The 27,042-nt window shown below is 44.1% G+C and overlaps 2 long non-coding RNA genes across 2 annotated transcripts; both read left to right on the top strand.

The window, feature by feature from the left end:
• Positions 1-2,240: 2,240 nt before the first annotated feature.
• LOC311007999 lies at positions 2,241-3,061 on the top strand. Its single transcript, XR_014596466.1, has 4 exons — positions 2,241-2,419; positions 2,517-2,610; positions 2,761-2,828; positions 2,935-3,061. It is a non-coding gene; the product is annotated as an uncharacterized lncRNA (long non-coding RNA).
• Positions 3,062-3,262: 201 nt separating this feature from the next.
• LOC311007998 lies at positions 3,263-3,972 on the top strand. The gene is made up of 4 exons (XR_014596465.1): positions 3,263-3,345; positions 3,446-3,580; positions 3,729-3,791; positions 3,959-3,972. It is a non-coding gene; the product is annotated as an uncharacterized lncRNA (long non-coding RNA).
• Positions 3,973-27,042: the final 23,070 nt, after the last annotated feature.

Below are 27,042 nucleotides of genomic sequence, written 5' to 3'. Positions count from 1 at the left end.
TGGAGTGATAAGTTGTAGTGGTGCCCAGTGAGCTCCGTCGGTAGTCGGTACTCTTCTTCCCTGAAGCCCCCGTATCTGGGGGCAGTCTGACAAGGCCTGAGTCTGCACAAGCAACAAGGTAGCACACACAGAGACATGTAATGCTTCATATCAACAGAAAGCTTAGAATCTCAGCTAAACGCTCATATAAACTATTCGTAGGACCAACAAACACAGTTGCAACACCGAGCTAGACAGAGAAACCGAGCCAGTAAAGAGGCTTCTTTGATGTGATAGTGAGCTAATGGTAGCCACACGATGGTAGCATATATGCTTGTGGAGATTGGAGGTTGACTTTCATTATTGAGGTATTTAACAGCAATAGTATTTTTAGTCATTAACTGTAGATGCTAAGTATTGAATTAATTGTGTTTTATAATTAATTGACTGGGTCTTTATACTTGACATGTGGACATATTTGATGAAAGTCAGAATGTGCTGTGGTGGTGAACAGTTTTGGTTTTGTTAAGTGAAAAGACTTAAACAGCATGGTGATGTTTTTGTCTTTGTTTTTAATGCTAAATCTATCTATCTCGTATTTGATGTGGTGTGTGTGTGCGTGCGTGCATGTGTGTGACTGTTGTTGTCTATATGTTATTCAATTGAACTGCTCAGGCTGCCCTTTTAATTGCCCCTCGGGTATAAATAAAGTTTTTTTGTATTGAATTAAATATAAGAACAGTGGAGAGGTGTGACAATAGCCTGTGTACCTGTGCTGTGTTTCATTGAGTAATCTGTAGACTATAAGTGCTTGTGGGGGGACTAGTGTGATTTCAAAAGTTTTCTTTAGGCCAAAACTTTATCAGAATAATACTGACTTTACAGTGATGTGTTTGAGCATGTTTCAGTACAATTAAAGCTGCATAAATGCTTGTGGGGACAAAGTGGCTGCTACCTCATTATATGGATTTACAATAACAGTATTTTCAGTCATGAACTGTAGATGCTAAGTATTGAATTAATTGTGTTGTATAATTAATTGACTGGGTCTTTATACTTGACATGTGGACATATTTGATGAAAGTCAGAATGTGCTGTGGTGGTGAACAGTTTTGGTTTTGTTAAGTGAAAAGACTTAAACAGCATGGTGATGTTTTTGTCTTTGTTTTAATGCTAAATCTATCTCGTGTGTGTGTGTGTGTGTGTGTGTGTGTGTGTGTGTGTGTGTGTGTGTGTGTGTGTGTGTGTGTGTGTGTGTGTGTGTGTGTGTGTGTGTGTGTGTGTGTGTGTGTGTGTGTGTGTGTCAATTGAACTGCTCAGGCTGCCCTTTTAATTGCCCCTCGGGTATAAATAAAGTTTTTTTGTATTGAATTAAATATAAGAACAGTGGAGAGGTGTGACAATAGCCTGTGTACCTGTGCTGTGTTTCATTGAGTAATCTGTAGACTATAAGTGCTTGTGGGGGGACTAGTGTGATTTCAAAAGTTTTCTTTAGGCCAAAACTTTATCAGAATAATACTGACTTTACAGTGATGTGTTTGAGCATGTTTCAGTACAATTAAAGCTGCATAAATGCTTGTGGGGACAAAGTGGCTGAACTGTTATTCTGTAGATGCAAAGTAATGAAGTAATTGTCTTGAGTAATTGATTGATTGACTGTGTCTTTCTACTTGTAGATGCCCCGTGGCAAGTCCCACCGTCGTGTCGAAGCAGCTAAGCGGAGGGAGGCGGCACGACGGGCTGAGGTGTTTCATCCTCAGCCGGCCCCCAGTGTTTCTGGTGACAGTAAGTAGTCTTCCATGTTCAAAATCAACATTTCATTTATGTGGTAATGTATCATATGTGTTGAAGTCTTAACTATGTGCATTTCTATAGTCTGTTAGTGTTTACATATTGTGGTTAAATACTACTGGAAGTTGGCCTTTTTTAAGACAATCATTTTATCTTCAACAGCTCATGGCACAGGGTGGCGCCATCGAGTTCGCCAATGGCCATTTTCGGAGCTCACTGGGCACCACTACAAAATGGACATTCCTGCCGAGGTCCCTGGCAAGAAGGTATGTACAAACTATAAAGTAACACAGTAGTTTGAAATGTTTGTTTTCATCCTAAGAGAAATTCTGTCTTTTTGTTCCAGTTTGTTCTTGTCATCGGGGCGTCCCATCTGCGTGAGCTTGCGGATAGGACCGTGCGGATGCCAGGGGATCGCTACACCTTTGGCTTCCTGTCCGTTCCTGGGGCGTGCGCGGATCATCTCAGCACCGAGGTTCGGCACGCTGTTCTTCTCAGCACCGAGAAGCACGCTGTTCCTCGGACCCCTGACGCTGTCTGTGTCATTGCGCCAGGAAACAACCTCACGGCCAGTCCCACCCCCGAACACGGTGGGAAAGCCTTTGCTAAGTACCTGACTACTGTACTGAACAAATGGCCGTCTGCAGAGGTATGTTTTATTAAAAAAAAAAAATGAAGTTGCTGTGTACAGGTCCATAGGTTTTTTTTTTAGTTATTAACGATTATTTTTGTGTTGTTATATCTAGGTTTTTGTCGCTGACCTTGTACCACGCTTGAAGGTCACGGAGGGGATCCAACAGCTATTCCGGAATCAATTTTCCGCCGTGTCAAAACAGTTGGGTATGTTTGAAAATAATGATATGGCTGTAATATCTAATATAATTTATAATATTATCACCTTAATGGTTTTCTGACCTTAAATTGACACTGCCTTTTTGAAACGTGTTTTTTATGATCAATGTTTTTTCTTTTCTTTTTTTCTTTTTATAGGTGTTACGTTTTATCACCATTTTGACCGCTTCCCCCTCAGTAACCGCAGACTCTGGGCCCGTGATGGTGTAAGTAGAATGTATTTTAATATCACCAATATGAAGTGATACAACATGTTCAGTAAAAGTCGCATTTTTCAAATTAATGTTTAATCTTTTGTTTGTGTCATTGTAGATTCACCTCAGCGGTAATGCAGGAGTGGATATTCTTGCAGACTGTCTGTGGGTTGCCACCATCGGGCACCTGGAGAGACCAGCACCTCCGCCACAGGTGCAGTACCTGGTTTCTCCAAAGCCTCAACCAACGACTGACAAGCGGGTGGTTCCCGTTCTGGTTCTGGTGGGGAAGGAGACCCCTGACAATACTCCACGACTCCCCCCCACCACATGGACAACTTTTCGGTCCGGCAGGAAGGTAAGAGGTTGAACACTGTGACTGCGCTTGGATGAAAGAAAGAGAACATTGTCAGTTGATCCTAATTTTTTGTGCCATTTGTCATTACAGCGTAGCCACCCCGGTGACCAGGAGCACGACTCTGAGGAGCACGGCTCTGGTGACGAGGATTCAGAGGTGGTTCAGTGTACGGTACGTATGTTCTTATTTAACTACACAACAGTGATAGTTTGTGTTTGCTTCATTTAAGAAATTGCAGGCTTTACAAAGAAGCTACATGTCTTTCTTACAGATGGATGACATTTCGGTGGCCTTGAAGGCGGAGTGTGACATTCCATCGAATCCTGCCCGGTTTTCGCCAAACATTCTGGAGGCCATGGACACGCTTGTTCCATCGGCTCTCGGCGGCGTTCCCACAGGCAACAAGGTAGATAATGTGAAATTTACAGTACTTGTGATAGATGAAATATAAACTTGGTTTTTGTTTCGTCTAGACTGGAAATAATGCAACAGTGTTTGTGCTTAAAGGGTTGTAATCTGTATTTGACGATTTGATTATTTTTTTCTCACATTAGCCCCCGCCTGTGAAACGCCAACGCAAACCTGTTTCCCTGAAGCCCAGACATGCTAGGAAGCAGGTATGTAATCATTTAATCCTGATGGAGACTGTGCTGCAGGTTGAGCAGTTAACAGCAGTTAGAATGTATGTCTAGAATGTATGTCTGTCGTGTAGTTACTGTGAAAAATGACGTCATTGCTTGTTTTTTTAGGATGATATTTATGATCCTATTTTCTGTATTTGCAGGTGGTGGCGGCACGTACCGCTCCTGTGTCTGCCAGTGTCATGCAGGAGGCGGCGGCGGTGAAGGTAGGTGCAGTTGTGTTAATGTATCCAAAAGTTGGATGTGAAACAGTACTTTATTTAAGGTACAAATGTAGGTATTTCACAGCATTTAAGCAAACCCTGTGAGCATTTATATAATAGGTTTAAGGAAAATATATAAATGTGTACGGTATTTCCTTTGTAGTCAAGGTTTTCTTTCTTTCTTTCTTTCTTTCTTTCTTTCTTTCTTTCTTTCTCTAGGTCGTGACCTCAACATCCGTGTTGACTGTCCGTCCTGAAGCCCGGCTCGGGGAGCAGGAGGTAAGTAGAGTTATTTGAAGGACTCTTGCATATTCTCTACTGTTGTGGCTACTGTGGTTGCATGATTGTTGAATGATAATGTCTGTGTATGACATTGCTAATGTGCTTTCTTTCTCTTTCTGTTAGGAGGCGACACTCAACCCCGTGTCGACCTGTGCTGCGTCGGCGACCACTCTTCCTCCCGGTGTGGCTGTCCTTCCTGCGGCTGTCCCTCCTGTGGCTGTTCCTCCTGCAGCTGTCCCTCCGGCCCCACTGCCTGTCCAGCCTTCAGGTCAGCGTATTGACCCCTTGCCTTGCAGGTGTAAAAACAATCAGCCTCACCCAGTAGTGTCAGGGAGCAGCCTGCGTAAAGCATCGTCCCATTTCGATGTCGATGCTTACGTATCATGCAGTGTCGTTGCAGCAGTCAGACATAGTGTCTCTCCAGTTTGTACCTGGCGCGCAGCAGACATTGATGATGTTTGTGTTGAGGGGGGGAAGTTGGCAGCTCAGGTGGGAAATAGAAGGGGTGGGTTCGGCCAGCAGCAGTTTGGTCTGTTTGGTCAGAAGTGGAAAGTGGATGTTGGTCAGGCTGTCGACAAGGAGTTCGAAGATGGGACTGCGTTGGGCGAAGAGCTGCAGGAGCATCTGTTGAGGGATGGAATGTGTGTGTTGCATCTCCACAGAGCAGTTAGCTTGATCATTTCGCACGAGACGTACTTCGCAGTGGTGGATTGTAGGGAGCGCAATGCTTCAGGAATGGCTTGTTCAGACACGGGTCGGTCTGCTGTTGTTTTTAACACGTGCTGGAATGACCTGACGAGGCACATCCTGAATCTGAAGGAGTCGTTAGGTTCAGAGTGGTTTGGTCTTGGTAGCATCTCTGTGGAGGAGTGTGTTGCTGAGGGAGAGAGCTGCAGTGCTCCTGTGGTGGCGGCGGCTCCACAGGCTCCCACTCAGTCCCAGGGTCGCACTTCCGTTAGAGGGAGTTTCCATCAAGGCGACCAGCGGTTTACATATAGAGGTCTTCAGTGTGTGGCTGTTAGTTTGGTGGCTCTGGTGAAACACACCACAGAGAGTGTGTTTTCATGGCAGCCTGACACACTGGACAAGGTAGTGGTCTCTGGTGATCAGCTCTACACGTCTTTGAGGGAGGGCAACTTGATCAGTGCTGGGGCTGAGCGTCCTTCTGTTCCAGATTTGCCTCAGCAGTGTGTCGTTGATGGAGATACATTTGATTTGGAGTTTGGTGATTATGCAGCTGGCGATGTTGATGTGGTAACGGGAGAATTTATTGATGCAGGTGTGCACACCACTCTCTTAGATGGTTTAAACAAGGTGTGCACAAAATATGACACCTGTTTCTTTACAGTGGGTGGCAGCACTTGTGCCATCATTGGTGAAGATGGGCAGTACGCTGTGGTTGACTCCCATGCTCGCAGTGCAGATGGGATGGTTGATGGTGAAGGGCAAAGTGTTGTTGTTTATTTTAGGTCTCTCCACCATTTGTCTGAGCACATTTGCAAGTTTGCAGGAGCTCTTAAAGAAACACCCAAGCTGTTTGAGATCAGTGGTGTTTCTTTGAAAGGTCCTTTGGCCCTGGGTGTTGGTGAAGCTGTTGATAGCATGGAGGAAGAGGCTACTGGTCCTGTTGAGGACAGTGGTGTTTCTGAGAAAGGTCCTTTGGCCCTGGGTGTTAGTCCAGCTGTTGATAGCATGGAGGAAGAGGCTACTGGTCCTGTTGAGGACAGTGATAGCATGGAGGAAGAGGCTACTGGTCCTGTTGAGGACAGTGGTGTTTCTGAGAAAGGTCCTTTGGCCCTGGGTGTTAGTCCAGCTGTTGATAGCATGGAGGAAGAGGCTACTGGTCTTGTTGAGAACAGTCCTGTTGCACCAGTGGTCTGTGCTGCCACTAAAAGAGGTGAAAAGCGTAAGCTCACTCTGAGTAAAAGCACATGTAAGAAGGTGAAGAGCACTGATAATGTTGCAATTAATTCTGATGTTGTTTTTGTTGCAGATGTAGGAAGTAGAAATTTACAATTCCGTCCCCTTTCTACTGATGTTGCTCTTGCTCTGTGTAAACAGCTCAACGTAGAATCAGAGCAAATTGATTCTTCATCTTCTGTTGTCGGTCCTTTAGGTACTCCGTGTAGGACAGAGAAGATTGTTGGTGATGGCAACTGTTTCTTTAGGGCCATTAGTCAGGCCATTAGTGGTACTCAGAAGTACCATGGCAAGATTAGGCGTGCTGCTGTGAAACAGTTAAAGACCAATCCTGTCGCTTATGAGGGCATTTTGAGAAGTGGGTATTCCTCCATGTCAGAATACCTCCAGAAGTCAAGGGTGGGATATGTTGGTAATTGGGCAACAGAGATAGAAATTCAAGCCACGGCCGATTATTTAGGTGTTAGTGTGTTTACATTTTATAATGATAGATGGCTTGAATATAGTTGCAAGACTGCACATTTATCTGATCAGGGTGTGTATTTAGATAATGTTAATGGGAATCATTATGAAAATGTTGTTTGTGTTGCACAACCTCAAAAACAGACCTGTTATGGGTACTGTAAAGTTAACACCCCTGATTCAAATAGGTACAATCTTAGACGGCACATTAAAGATAACAGTAGTGATTTGAGTCAGTCCACATCTGACATTACTCCACCAAAGACAACTATTTCTAGCTATATGAAAAAGAAAAGGGTATCACAAAAAGTAATTAAATATAAATTGAATGCTTTGTTTAGGCAGGAGGCCAAGGCCATTCAAACCAGGCAATATTTGAATAACCAATTATATAGGCATAACTTGAAATATTTGAGTGTGAAGAAATATAGGTTGAATGAAGCTCATAGGAAGTGGCTTAAAGGTGTTAGTGTGCAGAAGTATATGTGTAATAAGATTCATCAGGAGAATGTTAAAGCTCTGAGTGTCAAGAAGTATAGGTCTGATACTAGTCATCGGGAGAATGTTAAAGCTCTGAGTGTCAAGAAGTATAGGTCTGATACTAGTCATCGGGAGAATGTAAGAGCTCTGAGTGTCAAGAAGTATAGGTCTGATACTAGTCACCGGGAGAATGTAAGAGGTCTGAGTGTCAAGAAGTATAGGTCTGATACTAGTCATCGGGAGAATGTTAAAGCTCTGAGTGTCAAGAAGTATAGTTCTGATACTAGTCATCGGGAGAATGTTAAAGCTCTGAGTGTCAAGAAGTATAGGTCTGATACTAGTCATCGGGAGAATGTAAGAGGTCTGAGTGTCAAGAAGTATAGGTCTGATACTAGTCATCGGGACAATGTTAAAGCCCTGAGCATTAGGAAATACAAAGAAAATCCTGTACATAAACAGTGTGTCTTATCTGCAGTGAAATTAAAGAGACAGCAGAATAAAAAAATTGCAGAGCCTTTTGATGTTGTTATGCAGACTTTTTTGGATAAAGTTAGAGAAGGTCCAGACTATGTGTGCAGTCTGTGTAACAGGTTGTTATTCAAACACCAGGTGTTGCATTGTAAAAAAGAGCAGTACAATTCCCGGGAGGCAACGTCTGAGATTGCAGATCAGTGTATCAATGAGCATTATCTTCACACATGTAATGATAATTGTGTTACACCATGTCAGTGGATGGATTCACCTCGAGGTCAGTTATGGATTTGTTACACATGTCATTATAAGATTAGTAAAGGTGAGGTTCCTCCAGAATATGCAGGGAATAATTTGATGGTTCCTCCTGTTCCAGCAGAATTGGCCTGTTTGAACAGTTTAGAGCAGCATTTGGTAGCTTTACATATTCCATTTATGAAGATGTTGGCTTTGCCCAAAGGGGGGCAAAATGGAGTCCATGGTCCTGTGACATGTGTTCCTGCCAACATAGTGGAGACTAGTAATATGTTGCCTCGCTCCAATATGGAAGGGTCTTTGCTGCGTGTGAAGTTGAAGCGTAAACTTACATATAAAGGGCATTATGAGTATCAGTTTGTTGATACAATGCACGTTAGGCAGGCGTTACAATATTTAAAACAGCATAATGTCCATTATAAAGATGTTGAATTCAATGAAGCATGGGTAAATGAATTTAGTAGGGAGGAAGACAATGTTTCAGGGACAGGTGGTGATCAGCAGTTTGATGGTGGTGCTGATGTTGCTGAGCAGGGTCAAGACGAGCTTCTTCATGACAGACAGCAGCACTGTATGTTCCAGGATACCTGTTTGATGCCAGTTGATGTCGGTCAGGAAGTGTTGGACCAGTATTTTGATGATGTCTTGAATGTGGCCCCTGGAGAGGGAAATAGTCCTGTAAGGCTGCTGTCTGATCATGCTAATGAAGCTAAATGTTTTCCTGTGTTGTTCCCCCATGGGCGTTTCACTTATCATAGTGTTAGAGATCATCGTTTGACATTGTCACGCTATTTTAATAACCGTATTCTACATGCTGATGGCAGGTTTTCCCAAAATGTAGAATACATATTTTTTGCACAATATATGTCAGAAGTTGAGCAGGTCAAGAATAATGTTTCCATTGCATTACGGAAAGGGAAAGGAGGTAAAACATCGGACCAAGTGAATATTTTACAGGATGCAGAGTCTTTGAAGAAGTTTTTGGAGTTTGACGATGGTTATCGCTTCTTGAAACCGATTAGAGGGACTCCTGCATTTTGGCAGGGAGCACAGCGGGACCTGTTGGCTTGTGTCCGTCAGCTTGGTGTTCCTACATGGTTTTGTTCATTTTCTTCCGCTGATTTGCGCTGGCAGAATCTCCTTAGCAGTATTTTGAAACAGGAAGGAAGGACAGAGACAGTTGAGCAGTTAGAGTGGGCTGATAGGTGTGACCTGCTGCGACGAAATCCTGTCACAGCAGCCAGGATGTTTGATTTCCGTTGGCATTGTTTTTTGAGAGAGGTCTTGAAGTCAAACACACATCCAATTGGCAAAATTAAGGACTATTTTTATAGGGTAGAGTTCCAGCAGCGTGGCTCACCTCATGTGCATTGTTTGTTTTGGATTGAAAATGCACCTTTAATAGATAAGAATACAGATGAAGAGGTAGTTCAGTTTATTGACAAATATGTAACGTGTGAGCTCCCTACAGATGATGACACACTATTGGAAACCGTCACATCTGTACAACAACATTCAAAACGGCATTCAAAATCGTGTAAAAAGAACAAGACTGTCTGTCGCTTCAATTTCCCAAAGCCCGTTTCAGCGCGTACATTTATTAGTCGTAAACCGGAAGTTGTGAAGTGCACATGTCCCCCAGAAGCAGGTCGTGTTTGTCCTTGTCTGACTGAGCAAAAACTTATGAAAAGTGATGCTGCAAATAAGATTTTATCTGACATTAAAAAGGCTCTTTCAGAGGAAAATTGCTCTTTTGACAGTGTAGAACAGTTGTTTTGCAGCCTTGGTGTAAGTCAGGAATTGTTTGAGGATGCCTACAATCGAATGAGTAGAAACACACATGTTGTTATGAAAAGGCAAGTTAAAGAGGTTTGGATAAATCAGTACAATAAGCAATTGTTGAAATGTTGGAGTGCGAATTTAGATATTCAGTTTTGCGTGGACGCCTATGCGTGTGTTGTCTACATCATCTCTTATATTTCTAAGGCAGAAAAGGAGATGGGGCTGTTGTTAGGAAACGCCCAGAGGGAGGCCCAAAAAGAAGGTAATGTTAGTGCTAAGGAAGCGTTCAAAAGACTTGGTAGTGTCTACCTGCATAACAGAGATGTCTGTGCTCAAGAGTCTGTTTATCGTTTGACGAACATGCACCTGAAGGAGTGCTCTAGGAAGGTTGTATTTGTTCCAACGGGAGACAATGTTGTTAAAATGAGTTTACCTTTGAGTGTTTTGAGGCAGAGAGCTACATCTGGTAACGTTGATTCGGATGATATTTGGATGACAGGGATATCAGACCGATACAAAAATAGGCCAAACGATAATACATTCAATGACATTTGTCTGGCAACATTTGCCTCAGAGTTCCGGGTTCTGAGTAAAAATGAAAAATGTGCATCACCTATTGAATTGAAGAATGGCTGTGGTTTTGTAACAAAAAGAACTCGAACGCAGCCAGCAGTAGTTCGTTATGCACGCTTTTCACAGACAAAGAGTCCAGAGAAGTTTTATCAGACTGTCCTCCAATTGTTCCTTCCTCATAGAGTTGATATAGAGTTAAATCATTTCAACTTTGAAACCTTTGAGGAAGTGTATATGTCTGGTCAAGTAACATTTTCTGATGGATCTGTGCATTCAGTTAAATCAGTAGTTGACTTAAATAGAAGTTTATTTGAAATAGAGGTAGATGAATTAGAGAATGTTCAGAGTACTATTGATCGTGACGGTGTACTTGAAGACTCGTGGTGTCAGCTTTGTCCAGAGCAGGAGGTGGAGCGTCTGGAGTGCTTGGAGGAAATGAAAGACTCTGTGCAGGCTGTAGAGGGTGATGAGGAAAACATTCCAGATTTAGCAGTGACTAGTGGACATGTCTCACATTTGGAGAAAACTAGCAACATTATGTCTCGAACTGATGGTTTGTCTCTTGTTAGGTCTCTTAATCAGACACAGTTGAATGTTTTTTATCAGATTAGACAATGGTGTTTGGATAGGATAAATGGGGAAAATCCTGCACCACTACATGTTTTTATTACTGGCGGTGCTGGCACCGGTAAAAGTCATTTAATAAAGGCCATTCAATATGAATCCATGAGGTTATTGACACCGGCTTGTAGTCATCCAGATTCTGTGTGTGTGTTACTGACAGCTCCCACAGGGATTGCAGCACATAATGTAGATGCAACAACAATTCATACAACTTTTAGTATTGGTATGGATGTACGTCTGCCGTACACGCCTCTAGGGGAGGAGAAGTTAAATTCTCTTCGTGCCAAGTATCGTGATCTACAGCTGTTGATAATTGATGAAATTTCTATGGTCAATCACAATCTGTTGTCCTACATCCATGGTCGATTAAGACAAATTAAACAAACTGGCGACTTTTCTCCCTTTGGTAATGTTAGTGTTGTTGCTGTTGGAGATTTTTTCCAGCTGCCTCCTGTTAAAGGGAAGCCACTGTATGTTGATGGTGTTGGTAGTAGTTTGTGGTGTAATTTGTTTAGTGTTGTTGAATTAACAGAGATCATGAGGCAAAAGGATTCCACGTTTGCACAATTGTTGAACAGGGTTAGGACTCGGTCCAAAGGGACTCCAATGCTGGACAGTGATGTAGAGTTGTTAAAACGCTGTGAAACTGGTGAGGTGAGCTCAGCCTTACATATTTTTGCAACTAATAACCAAGTTAATGAGCATAATGACGTACAGCTGTTTAAGACCTGTCTAGAGTATGTTGTTGTAGAAGCACAAGACTATGTCAATGATAAAAAAACAGGGAAATTAAAGTTATTAGAAGGTCATCATGCCAAAGCTTCACACACATGTTTGTCTGAGCAGTTGCTTTTAGGCAAAGGTGCACGTGTAATGTTATGTAAGAATATTGATGTTGCAGATGGTTTGGTTAATGGTGTGTGTGGTATAGTGACCCATATTGTTCAATCAAAAACTGGCAAGTTTCCTCAAAAAGTGTTTGTACAGTTTGACGATGATCGTGTTGGTACACAGAGGAAGAGACAGATTCAAAGGGGATCATCTGATTTAGCTGGTTCTATTGACATTGAACCTGAGGAGGAAAGAGCCACTAAAAATGGTGGAATGCGCCGGCAATTCCCTTTAAAATTGGCTTGGGCCTGTACAGTACATAAAGTACAAGGCATCACTGTTGACAAAGCTGTTGTGTGTCTTAAAAAAATCTTTGCAGCTGGGCAAGCATATGTGGCCTTAAGCCGTGTGAGGAGTCTGTCAGGGTTAGTTATTAAAGACTTTGTAGAAAAGACCATTTACTGTAAAGATGACATTAAAGATGTCATTCATAGTATGCGCCCGTTTCTTAAAGAGGATATTTCAAGATGCACATCAACTCCACAGTGTTTCAGTGTGTTTTACATGAATGTTCAAAGTTTGGCTCGACATGTAGCAGATGTGGCGATGTGTACACAGCATTTGCAGCCTACCTGTATTGCTGTAACAGAGACGTGGCTTTCTGCAGACTCCTCATTAAATACGGTAAAGATTGATGGGTACAGTTTCAACAGCTCGCCACGAAGTGTCTCATATAGTAGCAGTGATCCAGTGTTGAAAAAATTGCAAGGAGAACAACATGGTGGTGTTGGCTTGTATTGTGCAGACAATGTGACGGGGGATGCCATTAATGTATTGGATGTCAATATGGAGTGTTTGGTGTATCATTTTGTTAGTTTTAACATTGTGCTGGCAATCATTTATCGTCCACCATCGTATCCTCTGCCTCTGTTTAAACAGTTTCTTGGAAAGCTATTAGATTTGGTACATCCACTCAGTGAGAACATTGCTGTGGTAGGAGATTTTAATGATGACATTCGGAAATCCTCATCTGTAGCTCAGTTTGTGACCGACAGGGGATATGTTCAGTTAGTGACACAGGCCACAACTGAAAAGGGCACGGTAATTGATCATGTTTATGTTAAAAGCACAGACTACAATGTAGAGGCAAGGGTTCTGCCTACATATTTCAGTGATCATGAGGCAATAGTCTGCACGTTTCGTTAAATAGTAATTATTTCATGTACATAGTTCATATATGACCTGTTAGTAGGCACCGGACATAACTGATGGTTTTAATTACTTTAAAATGTGTATTTGTTTTATGTTGTGATTTCATGTACCGTAGATGACCATTTAGTAATCTGGGCGTTTAATATGCTAAATCGACTTGCAGCCCAGGCGTTTATAAGAACCAGGCGCGTATTTGCAACAGGCTACAATTTATTTTTGCAATGAGCAGCACCAGACCATCATGCAAAGAACAAGGATTTCAACATAGGAACACTGGAACAAAACAACTTTTTTCCCCGACGCATCTTTATTGACATCAGACAATAAATAAAAAGACAGTTTGTCTGTGTTACCGCGACACAGGGAGCTGATCAGAGCAGTGTTATGAACGTTAACGGAAGGGGGGGTCGATCGTGGTAATTTCAACACTGTACATTAGCGCATTTATCTATATCCCTATATCCCTCAGTCTAGCGCACCTGTGTTTGTGTGTCTGTGTGTGTGTGTGCGCCTGCATGCGAGAGAGAGAGAGCGAGAGGAGGGGCTGACTGACAGAAGAGGTGAGAGCCGGTGAAGCGCTGTTAAAAAAAACTTTTGTTTTCTGTGCAAGACTATGGTAAACACTTAATTGCCCGGGCGTTTAATTGAACCGGCGTTTATTATGCCAAATGAGGTCGGACCCCGGTGGCTATTAGAGCACAGGCGCGTATTTGCAGGCGGGCAATTAATTGGTCATCTACGGTATGTTGTGATTTACTGTGTAAAGGTTTCTTTCCTTGCATTACAGAAGCATTTTTGTTCAGTGTGAACTGACGTATCAAAAATGTTAGCAAATATTAATGTACTGACTTGAAAACAATATTTAAATATTATAATATTTATGTATGATAAATCAAAATGATTTAACACAATTACAGATAAAGTATGATTGGCTGTTAAATGATAACATTGATATGCTGTATGTGATGCAGGTTAGCTTTGCCTTTCCATGTAGGAAAAAAAAGCTAGGCCCCAGTAGGTGGTACACCTGGTACTTCGGTACACAGTGGCAGTGTTCGAACCCCTGGGGGGTCAAATCTTTTACATGGACATCTTGTTAAATTTAAATCCTGCATCACAGACAGTTATATTTCTTTTTACTGCAAGTGTCAAACTAAAACAATTTATGATTCAGAAACAAGTACAGATTTCAAGTGAAATACATAAAATGTATATCAGCAAGTGACGTTTATTTTTCATTGCATTATTTGATTTTGGAATTTTTCTTGGATATGTGGCGGTCCTTTTGCCTTTCAATAGAATTATAACTGTCTACTCCCCTCCCAAGGACACAGTGGCTCTTTCTTCTCCTATTATTGAAATACCACTGTTACTGACCACATGTAGATTTTTTTTTTTTTTTTTTTTTCTCTGTTTTGGAGCACCTCATCAAAACCTGGAGGTTTCTGGATACAAATAAGTATTTCTTCCCCCTGCTGTCAGGTACTTGTAATTGCAGGTTTCTGGTAACACAGAAGTATCTCCTCCCCCTTCTGACAAGTATTTGTAACTGCTTGTAATTACTCTTTTCTGTGACATAGGTGGATTCTGTTCATAATAATATATGGTCAAAATGATTTCACACACTAAACCATTAACCAATGACTTATTCCTTCTTAAGACTTCTGCTGGCCTAAAAACTGACGTTGAGCCTCATCATTGTGGATGCTTATGATGACCTATGTTATGATAGTGACTTTATATGATACGTTTGTGGTTTGCTGAAAGTGGTAGGTAACAATTAGCATAACAAACAAAGCATATGCAATTAATTTAATACCTTTTACAATTCAAGATAACTTGAAACACGCTCATCATTCCGACAAGTGTGTAACATGATGTCATCATCCATTAGATAATTTTTCAGTGCATTACTTTCACTTGTATTTTTTGTTGGATATTTGGTGCCCCTTTTGGCTTTCAATAGATTGTATGATTTTTTCTGTCCTCTTTGTGCCCTGTGTTGTCATTGTTTCTACCTCTGCTTTGTTGTAGGATCTACAGGATGTAGGCAAATACAAATGAAGCTCATAAAGTCTGACATCACCTTAAAACATATTCCAGGTTAACACCTCCCCTCTCACAGACACAGCTGCTATTTCTGCTCCTCTTGTTGCTGTTATTGTAGTACCACTGCTTGTGACCATGTTTACAATATAATTTTGCTCTGTTTTGGAGCACCTCATCAAAATCTGGAGGTTTCTGGATACAAATAAGTATTTCTTCCCCCTGCTGTCAGGTACTTGTAATTGCATTTTTCTGGTAACACATATGTCCTCCCCCTGCTGAAAGTATTTGTAACTCTTTGTACTTGCTCTTTTCTGTGACATACAGTAGGTGAATTCTGTTGATAATAATATGGTCACAATGATTTCACACACTTAAGCATTAACAAATGAATTACTCCTTCTTAAGAAGACTTAGGCTGACCTAAATAGTGACTCCACTATTCTGAGTGCTTGACAGTCATTGTCATAGTTAATTACCATAAAGTTAACCAAAGCTCAACTTCTCGTGCAGTGACGCTTTGGACGCTTTGAAGCTTTGGTTGCTTTGGAAGCACAGTCACACTTTGGTCGCTCTGTGTCGCCAGGCTCTCATTGAAAATGAATGCACTTCCATTGTTTTGTTGCTTTGGAATAAGCTTTTGGTTTGAACGCACAGTTATGACAGTGACTTAATATGACAGGTTTGTCATTTGATGAAAAAAGTATATCAAGTAAGATAACATCATATGCATGATTATGACAAGTTTATGAAATGGGGTAATAATCAATACGTAATGGTGCTGCTTCTATTACACAGGCATGTAAATGCATGTAAAAAAAATACTTTAAAATTTTAATTGAAATTTGGTTGTACACTTCACAGCATGCCTGTGCATGATACTACATAATATATTGCAATTTCTCATCAGTGTGATAACTGTGTAAAACATAATCAATTTCATTATGCACACATGTTCAATTTCAGAAGTCAGGGATGTTTTCATGTCCAAACATTTGAAAGCAGTTTGGACTAAGTATGTGGTAGACAGAGTTGTTCACATTTAATTGAGTTATTAATGTCATGGTGTCCAGCAGGTTGCACAATAAAAAGTGATGCCATTCATTATGTGTTCAACCACACTGTTACAACCTGTTTGTATTATGTGTGATGCAATAAAAGAATAAGGTTACTTTTCATTCATTACAGGTTTAAGTATGGGAGAGACTGTTGTTTCAATATGCATGATTAATCATTGAAAATGATGGTGCCATAAAATTAATACACACTGATGTACAGATAAGCTTTTAATAAATTTCACTCACAAAGGTCTTGACATAATATTGTCCAAATATGAAGGTGATTGGACCATTTCTATAAGAAGACTTCATAATGGTGCCGGGGGGTGAGGGTGAGTGACGTTTCAAGGCTCCCAAAAACACCCTTTCCTCACAGAGGGGAATACACATGCAGAATATGGAAATGGTTAATAATAGCTAATGAACGCAGGGAAGACAGGGAGAGCATGTCAGCATAATGGGACTACTGGACAGAAGACTGGTTCATGAGGAGGTGGGCAGGCTGGTTTAACAACCGTGGAAAGGAGGTGACACACAGGGTGGTTGATGGACATGGATGGTGAAATCTGTGGAAACAAAGAAGAAGACATCAAAGCCAAATACCATGTGCAAAAAATAACTGACAGTTGTAAATGCTTGAGAGTGGAGGCTAGAGCTCCATGTGACCTGAGGGGAAATGAGGTTCAACAAATCTGACTTTCTGTGAAGTGAAAGTCGGACATTTCAGGTCCAGAACAGCTGATCTGAGTTAGGTCAGTTCACACTGAGTATGTTGAGCTTGTGCCTGACAAAACTATTCATCTCTGAACGAGAACTATGTTGACCAAGTCAGTTACCACAGTAACAGACCCATAGTTTCAGTTAATTCTCTTTTGGGAACTGAAAACTCAGAGTTTCCCTCATCTCAGGGTTAACTTACTGTGAGTTTTCACATAACCCGCTTCTTAGAATACCCACCTGATGTATCTGTCGACAGTTTGTCTATAATAGCATATCTGTAAACTAAAAAACAATGTTTCATACATACAACAGATGCCACTACAAGCATAACTACATCTGGCCATATGCATCCACACAAGGACCCTGATCACACATGAGCATTGCTCATTATGACAAACATGACAAATAACAAAACGTGTGTTATTCATGTAAAGGACAAATTCATCTACTACTACTATCTAATACTTTTTTGTGCGTCTGGACAACTTACACATGTGTAGCAATTTTGATCTTCCTACTCCAAAAAAAACCCTATGGGGAGGGGTTTTTGAAAAATTAAAGGGGGCGCTATAGTTTCGAGCAAATCGGACAATGCATGAAGGAGTTATGATTAGTTCATGGTTCATCCACCAGGGGGCAGTAATGGGATGCGTGCAGGTGTGTTCAGGGTCAGTCCCTCATCACACATGTGAAGTTTGGAGTGAATCGGACAAAGCACGAGGGAGTTATGAGCAGTTAATGGTTCGTCCACTAGGGGGCAGTAATGGGATGCGGGCAGGTGTGTTCAGGGTCAGTCCCTCATCACACATGTGAAGTTTGGAGTGAATCGGAAAAAGCATGAGGGAGTTATGAGCAGTTAATGGTTCATCCACTAGGGGGCAGTAATGGGATGCGTGCAGGTGTGTTCAGGGTCAGTCCCTCATCACACATGTGAAGTTTGGAGTGAATCGGACAAAGCATGAGGGAGTTATGAGCAGTTAAAGGTTCGTCCACTAGGGGGCAGTAATGGGATGCGTGCAGGTTTGTTCAGGGTCAGTCCCTCATCACACATGTGAAGTTTGGAGTGAATCGGACAAAGCATGAGGGAGTTATGAGCAGTTAATGGTTCATCCACTAGGGGGCAGTAATGGGATGCGTGCAAGTGTGTTCAGGGTCAGTCCCTCATCACACATGTGAAGTTTCGTGGAAATCGGACAATGTTTATGTAAAATATGCCACTTCCTGTTTCCACTAGGGGGCAACATGAGTGAGATCACCTATGAGCATATGGAGACGTTGAGGTCGTGACCCTGGACCTGTGTACCAGTTTTCATGTTGATACGAGTTCATTAAAGCCATCATAAAGCCAAACGTATTTTCATGGCGAGGAATGGTGGCCGCGTCGCCACACGGACGCCATTACTCGTAGCTTCACAGCGTTCATAATGTAGCTTCACCACCTTAGTCTGCATGTTTTAGAAGTGGAATGAAGTTGATGGGGTCAACTATGTGGCATCAGTACACGTTAAGGTAAAACCTGGCCACTTCCTGTTACCACCGGGGGGCGCTATGAGTGACGTAGGAAATTAATATATCGGGACGTATAGGGCGGAGCCGTCATCATGTCCAGCAAGTTTGAAGCTGATCGGATAAAGTATGTGGGCGTGAGAGCTGTTCGAAGGTGAAATGGCGAGCAAACGAAAAGTCGCCAAAATCCTCAAGGCCCCAGAAGCCACGCCCTTTGACCTAGAGACCTGCGGAGCACAACTTTTGATCAGAGTGGCAATTCGATGGTCTCTAGCCAATTTGAAGTCAATCGGACAAAATCTGTAGGAGAAGTTAGATCAAACAGGTCAAAAGTTCAAATCAAAATGGCCGACTTCCTGTTGTGATTTCACCATGACATTAAGAGGCTTTTTTGTGTGTCTTGCCATGTTCTATAAGCCCACCAAATTTCATGCATGTAGGTGAAACGCAAAGGAGGGGCTGATGTTTTGAAATTTTCTAGGGGGCGCTATAGAGGCATTTGGCCACGCCCATTTCCAACGACTTTAAAATATCAAATTTTTCGCGAGTCCTGATGTGCATGCCAAAATATACGCGTTTTGGGGCATGTTGAAGCCCCCAAAAATGCGATTTTAGGGAGAATATAATAATAATTAAAGCCGCAAGCGGCGATGATCGGGCCCTCGCGACTCCACGCCACCGCAGGGCCTGAGGCACGCGGGGGCTGTGGTGAGAAGGGAGAACAACCCTGGCAGGAGCAAAAAAACGCAATATTTCGTTCATCCACCAGGGGGCGGTAACCAGATGTAGGCAGATGAGCTCAGGGGCGGACCTTCATCACACACGTGAAGTTTCGAGCAAATCGGAAAAAGCATGAAGGAGTTATGATGAGTTGATGGTTCATCCACCAGGGGGCAGTAATGGGATGCGTGCAGGTGTGTTCAGGGTCAGTCCCTCATCACACATGTGAAGTTTGGAGTGAATCGGACAAAGCATGAGGGAGTTATGAGCAGTTAATGGTTCATCCACTAGGGGGCAGTAATGGGATGCGTGCAGGTGTGTTCAGGGTCAGTCCCTCATCACACATGTGAAGTTTGGAGTGAATCGGACAAAGCATGAGGGAGTTATGAGCAGTTAATGGTTCATCCACTAGGGGGCAGTAATGGGATGCGTGCAGGTTTGTTCAGGGTCAGTCCCTCATCACACATGTGAAGTTTGGAGTGAATCGGACAAAGCATGAGGGAGTTATGAGCAGTTAAAGGTTCGTCCACTAGGGGGCAGTAATGGGATGCGTGCAGGTGTGTTCAGGGTCAGTCCCTCATCACACATGTGAAGTTTGGAGTGAATCGGACAAAGCATGAGGGAGTTATGAGCAGTTAAAGGTTCGTCCACTAGGGGGCAGTAATGGGATGCGTGCAGGTGTGTTCAGGGTCAGCCCCTCATCACACATGTGAAGTTTGGAGTGAATCGGACAAAGCATGAGGGAGTTATGAGCAGTTAATGGTTCTTCCACTAGGGGGCAGTAATGGGATGCGTGCAGGTGTGTTCAGGGTCAGTCCCTCATCACACATGTGAAGTTTCGTGGAAATCGGACAATGTTGATGTAAAATATGCCACTTCCTGTTTCCACTAGGGGGCAACATGAGTGAGATCGCCTATGAGCATATGGAGACGTTGAGGTCGTGACCCTGGACCTGTGTACCAATTTTCATGTTGATACGAGTTCATTAAAGCCATCAAAAAGCCAAACGTATTTACATGGCGAGGAATGGTCGCCGCGTCGCCACACGGACGCCATTACTCGTAGCTTCACAGCGTTCATAATGTAGCTTCACCACCTTAGTCTGCATGTTTTAGAAGTGGAATGAAGTTGATGGGGTCAACTATGTGGCATCAGTACACGTTAAGGTAAAACCTGGCCACTTCCTGTTACCACCGGGGGGCGCTATGAGTGACGTAGGAAATTAATATATCGGGACGTATAGGGCGGAGCCGTCATCATGTCCAGCAAGTTTGAAGCTGATCAGATAAAGTATGTGGGCGTGAGAGCTGTTCGAAGGTGAAATGGCGAGCAAACGAAAAGTCGCCAAAATCCTCAAGGCCCCAGAAGCCACGCCCTTTGACCTAGAGACCTGCGGAGCACAACTTTTGATCAGAGTGGCAATTCGATGGTCTCTAGCCAATTTGAAGTCAATCGGACAAAATCTGTAGGAGAAGTTAGATCAAACAGGTCAAAAGTTCAAATCAAAATGGCCGACTTCCTGTTGTGATTTCACCATGACATTAAGAGGCTTTTTTGTGTGTCTTGCCATGTTCTATAAGCCCACCAAATTTCATGCATGTAGGTGAAACGCAAAGGAGGGGCTGATGTTTTGAAATTTTGTAGGGGGCGCTATAGAGGCATTTGGCCACGCCCATTTCCAACGACTTTAAAATATCAAATTTTTCGCGAGTCCTGATGTGCATGCCAAAATATACGCGTTTTGGGGCATGTTGAAGCCCCCAAAAATGCGATTTTAGGGAGAATATAATAATAATAATAATAATTAAAGCCGCAAGCGGCGATGACGGGCCCTCGCTCACCCATGCGACCGCGGGGCCTGAGGCATGTCGGGGCTGCAATGTTTTGTTCATCCACCAGGTGGCGCTAAGCAGTTGTGGTCTGGTGCGTTCAGGGGCGGCCCCTCATCACTCATGTGAAGTTTGGAGTGAATCGGACAAAGCATGAGGGAGTTATGAGCTGTTAAAGGTTCGTCCACTAGGGGGCAGTAATGGTATGCGTGCAGGTGTGTTCAGGGTCAGTCCCTCATCACACATGTGAAGTTTCTTGGAAATCGGACAAAGCATGAGGGAGTTATGAGCTGTTAAAGGTTCGTCCACTAGGGGGCAGTAATGGGATGCGTGCAGGTGTGTTCAGGGTCAGCCCCTCATCACACATGTGAAGTTTTGTGGAAATCGGACAAAGCATGAGGGAGTTATGAGCAGTTAAAGGTTCGTCCACTAGGGGGCAGTAATGGGATGCGTGCAGGTGTGTTCAGGGTCAGCCCCTCATCACACATGTGAAGTTTCGTGGAAATCGGACAAAGCATGAGGGAGTTATGAGCAGTTAAAGGTTCGTCCACTAGGGGGCAGTAATGGGATGCGTGCAGGTGTGTTCAGGGTAAGCCCCTCATCACACATGTGAAGTTTCGTGGAAATCGGACAATGTTGATGCAAAAAATGGCACTTCCGGTTTCCACTAGGGGGCCACATGAGCGACACCCCTATCAGATGGAAGAGGTCTCCACCCTGGACCTGTCTATCAATTTTCATGATGATACGAGTTCATTAAAGCCATCAAAAAGCCAAACGTATTTTCATGGCGAGGAATTGATGGTAGCCACGCCCCCACAGGGACGCCATTACTCGTAGCTTCACAGTGTTCATAATGTAGCTTCACCAACTGGTTCTGCATGTTTTACAAGTGGAATGGAGTTGATGGGGTGAACTATGTATTTTTAATGAATTTTAGTTCACTTCCTGTTACCACCGGGGGGCGCTATGAGTTACGTGGGAAGTTAATATATCGGGACGTTCAGGGCGAAGCCATCATCATGTCCAGCAAGTTTGAAGTTGATTGGATGAAGTATGTGGGCGTGAGAGCCAATCGTATTACATGGCGAGCACGCCAAAGTTAATTGAGCGCTGGAAGCCACGCCCTTTGACCTACGGACTCACGGAGCACAAGATAAGCTCAGCTAGGTCTGGAGATGTGGTGTACCTAATTTCAACTTGATCGGGCGAACGCTTTGGGAGGAGTTAATTTTAGGCGGGAAAAATCAAAACCAAAATGGCCGACTTCCTGTTGGGTTGAGGTCAAAAGGTCAAGAGGCTTTTTTGCATATCTGGGTATAATACATATGTGTACCGAATTTTGTTGGTCTACGCCAAAATAAGCGAAATTGTCTATGGGACTTTTTAAAATTTGTAGGGGGCGCTATTTCGCCATTTCGCGTCGGACATGCGCGAGCAGCACAAAATATCGAATTTCGGAAGAAGCCGGACGTCCGGCAAAAAGTTCACGCATTTTCGAGTTGGGGAAAGGGGCGAAATTGGGGTTTGAAGGCGGAGAAGAATAATAATAATAAACAGCGCGATTTCAATAGGGCTTTCGCCTTGCGACTTGCAGTCGCTGGCTCGGGCCCTAATAATAAACAAAGCAGAAACAATAGGGCTTTCGCTGGGCGACAGCAGTCGCCGCTCGGGCCCTAATAATAATAATAATAATAATAATAAACAAAGCAGAAACAATAGGGCTTTCGCTGGGCGACAGCAGTCGCCGCTCGGGCCCTAATAAAAAACATTTGCATTTCGGGGAATTTTGCGCCAGGTCTATGCAGTACTTGATTACTTGCTTGCTTACTTGTTGTTACTCGTCGGCTGGCACGTTGACTAATGTGCATGTCGAATTACAATAGGGTCCTCCCTGTGACGTTGTCACTGGCTCGGGCCCTAATAATAAACATTACAATATCTGGGGTTTTTGCTGCCAGGTCTATGCAGTACTTGGTTACTTGCTTGCTTACTTGTTGTTACTCGTCGGCTGGCACGTTGACTAATGTGCATGTCGAATTACAATAGGGTCCTCCCTGTGACGTTGTCACTGGCTCGGGCCCTAATTAAAGCCGCAAGCGGCGATGATCGGCCCTCGCTCGACCCATGCGACCGCGGGGGCCTGAGGCGTGCGGGGGCCGTGGCGCGGAGCGAGAATGGCGAAAAAGTGATGCGGGAGCGGAAAAACGCAATGTGCGGTTCGTCCACTAGGTGGCGCTATGAAGCCAGAAGCGGGTAGCAGCGTTCAGGAGCTGACCGGGATCAAGCCCCTGACGTTTGATGTGAATCGGACAATGTAAATGTAAAACAGGTCACTTCCTGTTACCACCAGGGGGCACATTTGTATGAATCCAGATGTGGGTAGGTGTGATCAGGGGCTGACCAGGATCACACATGTCAGGTTTGAAGTTAATCGGACAATGTAAATGTAAAACAGGTCACTTCCTGTTACCACCAGGGGGCGCATTTGTATGAACCCAGATGTGGGTAGGTGTGTTTAGGGGCAGTGGCTCATCAAATATGTAAAATTTGAAGTCGATCGGACAAGTTAAGTGTAAACCAGGTCACTTCCTGTTACCACCGGGGGGCACATTGAGTAAAGTGGGCGTGCCATTCAGCGGAACGTTCAGGGTGGAGCCATCATCATCTTCAGCAAGTTTGAAACTGATAGGATGAAGTATGTGGGCGTTAGAGCTGTTAGAAGGTGAAATGGCGAGGAAACATGAAGTCGCCAAAAATGGGCAAGGCCGCAGAAGCCACGCCCTTTGACGTAGAGACCTATGGAGCACAAGGTTGGATCAGCATGGCATCTCGATAACCTGTATGCAATTTGAAGTAGATCGGGCGAAATTAGTGGGAGGAGTTAAAGATTTTAATGTAAAAAATGGTCACTTCCTGTTACCACCGGGGGGCGCTTTGAGTAAAGTGAGATATTGATATATTGGGCGAATCAGTGACTCACCCCCATAATTTCCTTCAAGTTTGAAGTTGATAGGATAAAGCATGTGGGCGTGACAGCCAACCGAATTTGGGTGGCGATCGAGCCCAACTTTGGCGCCCACCAGAGGCCACGCCCTTTGACGTATTGACCTACGGAGCACAAGCTGTACTCAGCTAGGTCTGATGATGTTGTATATCAAATTTGGAGCGTGTCGTGCGAACCGTTTCGGACGAGTTAATTTGGCGCCAAAAACGACCAATTCAAAATGGCCGACTTCCTGTTGACATTTCACCATGACATTAAGAGGCTTTTTTGTATATCTGGGTATGGTACATATGTGTACCGAATTTCGTCCGTCTACGCCAAAGTGACCCGAATTCCCTATGGGCTTTTTTGAACTTTGTAGGGGGCGCTATTTCGCCATTTCGCGTCGGACATGCGCGATCAGCACAAAATATCGAATTTCGGAAGAAGCCGGACGTCCGGCAAAAAGTTCACGCATTTTCGAGTTGGGGAAAGGGGCGAAATTGGGGTTTGAAGGCGGAGAAGTATAATAATAATAATAAACAGCGCGATTTCAATAGGCCCTCCGCGGGCGAGTGCTACTCGCCGCTCGGGCCTAATAATAATAATTAAAGCCGCAAGCGGCGATGGACGGCCCTCGCTCGCCCATGCCACCGCGGGGCCTGAGGCACGCCGGGGCCGTGGCGCGGAGCAGAAACGGAGAAAAAACCCGGAAGGAGGCCAAAAATGCAACGTGTCGTTCATCCACCAGGGGGCAGTCACCGCATGTGGTCTGGTGCGTTCAGGGGCCGCCCCTCATCACTCGTGTGAAGTTTGGAGTGAATCGGACAAAGCATGAGGGAGTTATGAGCTGTTAAAGGTTCGTCCACTAGGGGGCAGTAATGGGATGCGTGCAGGTGTGTTCAGGGTCAGCCCCTCATCACACATGTGAAGTTTCGTGGAAATCAGACAAAGCATGAGGGAGTTATGAGCAGTTAAAGGTTCGTCCACTAGGGGCAGTAATGAGATGCGTGCAGGTGTGTTCAGGGTCAGCCCCTGATCACACATGTGAAGTTTCGTGGAAATCGGACAAAGCATGAGGGAGTTATGAGCAGTTAAAGGTTCGTCCACTAGGGGCAGTAATGAGATGCGTGCAGGTGTGTTCAGGGTCAGCCCCTCATCACACATGTGAAGTTTCGTGGAAATCGGACAATGTTGATGCAAAAAATGGCACTTCCTGCTACCACCGGGGGGCGCTATGAGTTACGTGGGAAGTTAACATATGGGGACGTTCAGGGCGGAGCCATCATCATGTCCAGCAAGTTTGAAGTTGATTGGATGAAGTATGTGGGCGTGAGAGCCACTCGTATGGATATGGCGAGCACGCCAAAGTCTGTTGAGCGCAGGCAGCCACGCCCTTTGACCTACGGACTCACGGATCACAAGATAAGCTCAGCTAGGTCTGACGATGTTGCGTACCTAATTTGAACTTGATCGGGCAAATTATGTGGGAGGAGTTAAGTTTAGGCGGGAAAAATCAAAACCAAAATGGCCGACTTCCTGTTGGGTTGAGGTCATGAGGTCAAGAGGATTTTTTGTATATCTGGGTATAATACATATGTGTACCGAATTTTGTGTGTGTACGACAAAGTAAGACGAATGGCGATGCCATTGACACGGGATTGTAGGGGGCGCTATTCGGTAATTTAGCGCCGCCCATGTGCGACCACCCAAAAATGTCGAATTTCGGATCAGGCCGGACGTCCGGGCAAAAGTTGGCGCATTTTCGAAGTCGGGAAAGGGGCCAAATTGGGGCATGAAGGCGACGGAATAATAATAAGAATTAAAGCCGCAAGCGGCGATGGCGGGCCCTCGCTCGCCCATGCCACCGCGGGGCCTGAGGCACGCCGGGGCCGTGGCGCGGAGCAGAAATGGAGAAAAAACCCGGAAGGAGGCCAAAAATGCAATGTTTCGTTCACCCACCAGGGGGCAGTCACCGCATGTGGTGTGGTGCGTTCAGGGGCCGCCCCTCATCACTCGTGTGAAGTTTGGAGTGAATCTGACAAAGCATGAGGGAGTTATGAGCAGTTAAAGGTTCGTCCACCAGGGGGCAGTAATGGGATGCGTGCAGGTGTGTTCAGGGTCAGCCCCTCATCACACATGTGAAGTTTCTTGGAAATCGGACAAAGCATGAGGGAGTTATGAGCAGTTAAAGGTTCGTCCACTAGGGGGCAGTAATGGGATGCCTGCAGGTGTGTTCAGGGTCAGTCCCTCATCACACATGTGAAGTTTCGTGGAAATCGGACAAAGCATGAGGGAGTTATGAGCAGTTAAAGGTTCGTCCACTAGGGGGCAGTAATGGGATGCGTGCAGGTGTGTTCAGGGTCAGTCCCTCATCACACATGTGAAGTTTCGTGGAAATCGGACAAAGCATGAGGGAGTTATGAGCAGTTAAAGGTTCGTCCACTAGGGGGCAGTAATGAGATGCGTGCAGGTGTGTTCAGGGTCAGCCCCTCATCACACATGTGAAGTTTCGTGGAAATCGGACAATGTTGATGCAAAAAATGGCACTTCCGGTTTCCACTAGGGGGCCACATGAGCGACACCCCTATCAGATGGAAGAGGTCTCCACCCTGGACCTGTCTATCAATTTTCATGATGATACGAGTTCATTAAAGCCATCAAAAAGCCAAACGTATTTTCATGGCGAGGAATTGATGGTAGCCACGCCCCCACAGGGACGCCATTACTCGTAGCTTCACAGTGTTCATAATGTAGCTTCACCAACTGGTTCTGCATGTTTTACAAGTGGAATGGAGTTGATGGGGTGAACTATGTATTTTTAATGAATTTTAGTTCACTTCCTGTTACCACCGGGGGGCGCTATGAGTTACGTGGGAAGTTAATATATCGGGACGTTCAGGGCGAAGCCATCATCATGTCCAGCAAGTTTGAAGTTGATTGGATGAAGTATGTGGGCGTGAGAGCCAATCGTATTACATGGCGAGCACGCCAAAGTTAATTGAGCGCTGGAAGCCACGCCCTTTGACCTACGGACTCACGGAGCACAAGATAAGCTCAGCTAGGTCTGGAGATGTGGTGTACCTAATTTCAACTTGATCGGGCGAACGCTTTGGGAGGAGTTAATTTTAGGCGGGAAAAATCAAAACCAAAATGGCCGACTTCCTGTTGGGTTGAGGTCAAAAGGTCAAGAGGCTTTTTTGCATATCTGGGTATAATACATATGTGTACCGAATTTTGTTGGTCTACGCCAAAATAAGCGAAAT

This window comes from Trachurus trachurus (assembly GCF_905171665.1).
Source record: "Trachurus trachurus genome assembly, contig: scaffold_167_arrow_ctg1, whole genome shotgun sequence".
In the NCBI taxonomy this organism is placed as follows: domain Eukaryota; kingdom Metazoa; phylum Chordata; class Actinopteri; order Carangiformes; family Carangidae; genus Trachurus; species Trachurus trachurus.
Note: the sequence above shows the minus strand (reverse complement) of the source record. Positions and strands in the feature narration are given on the sequence as shown.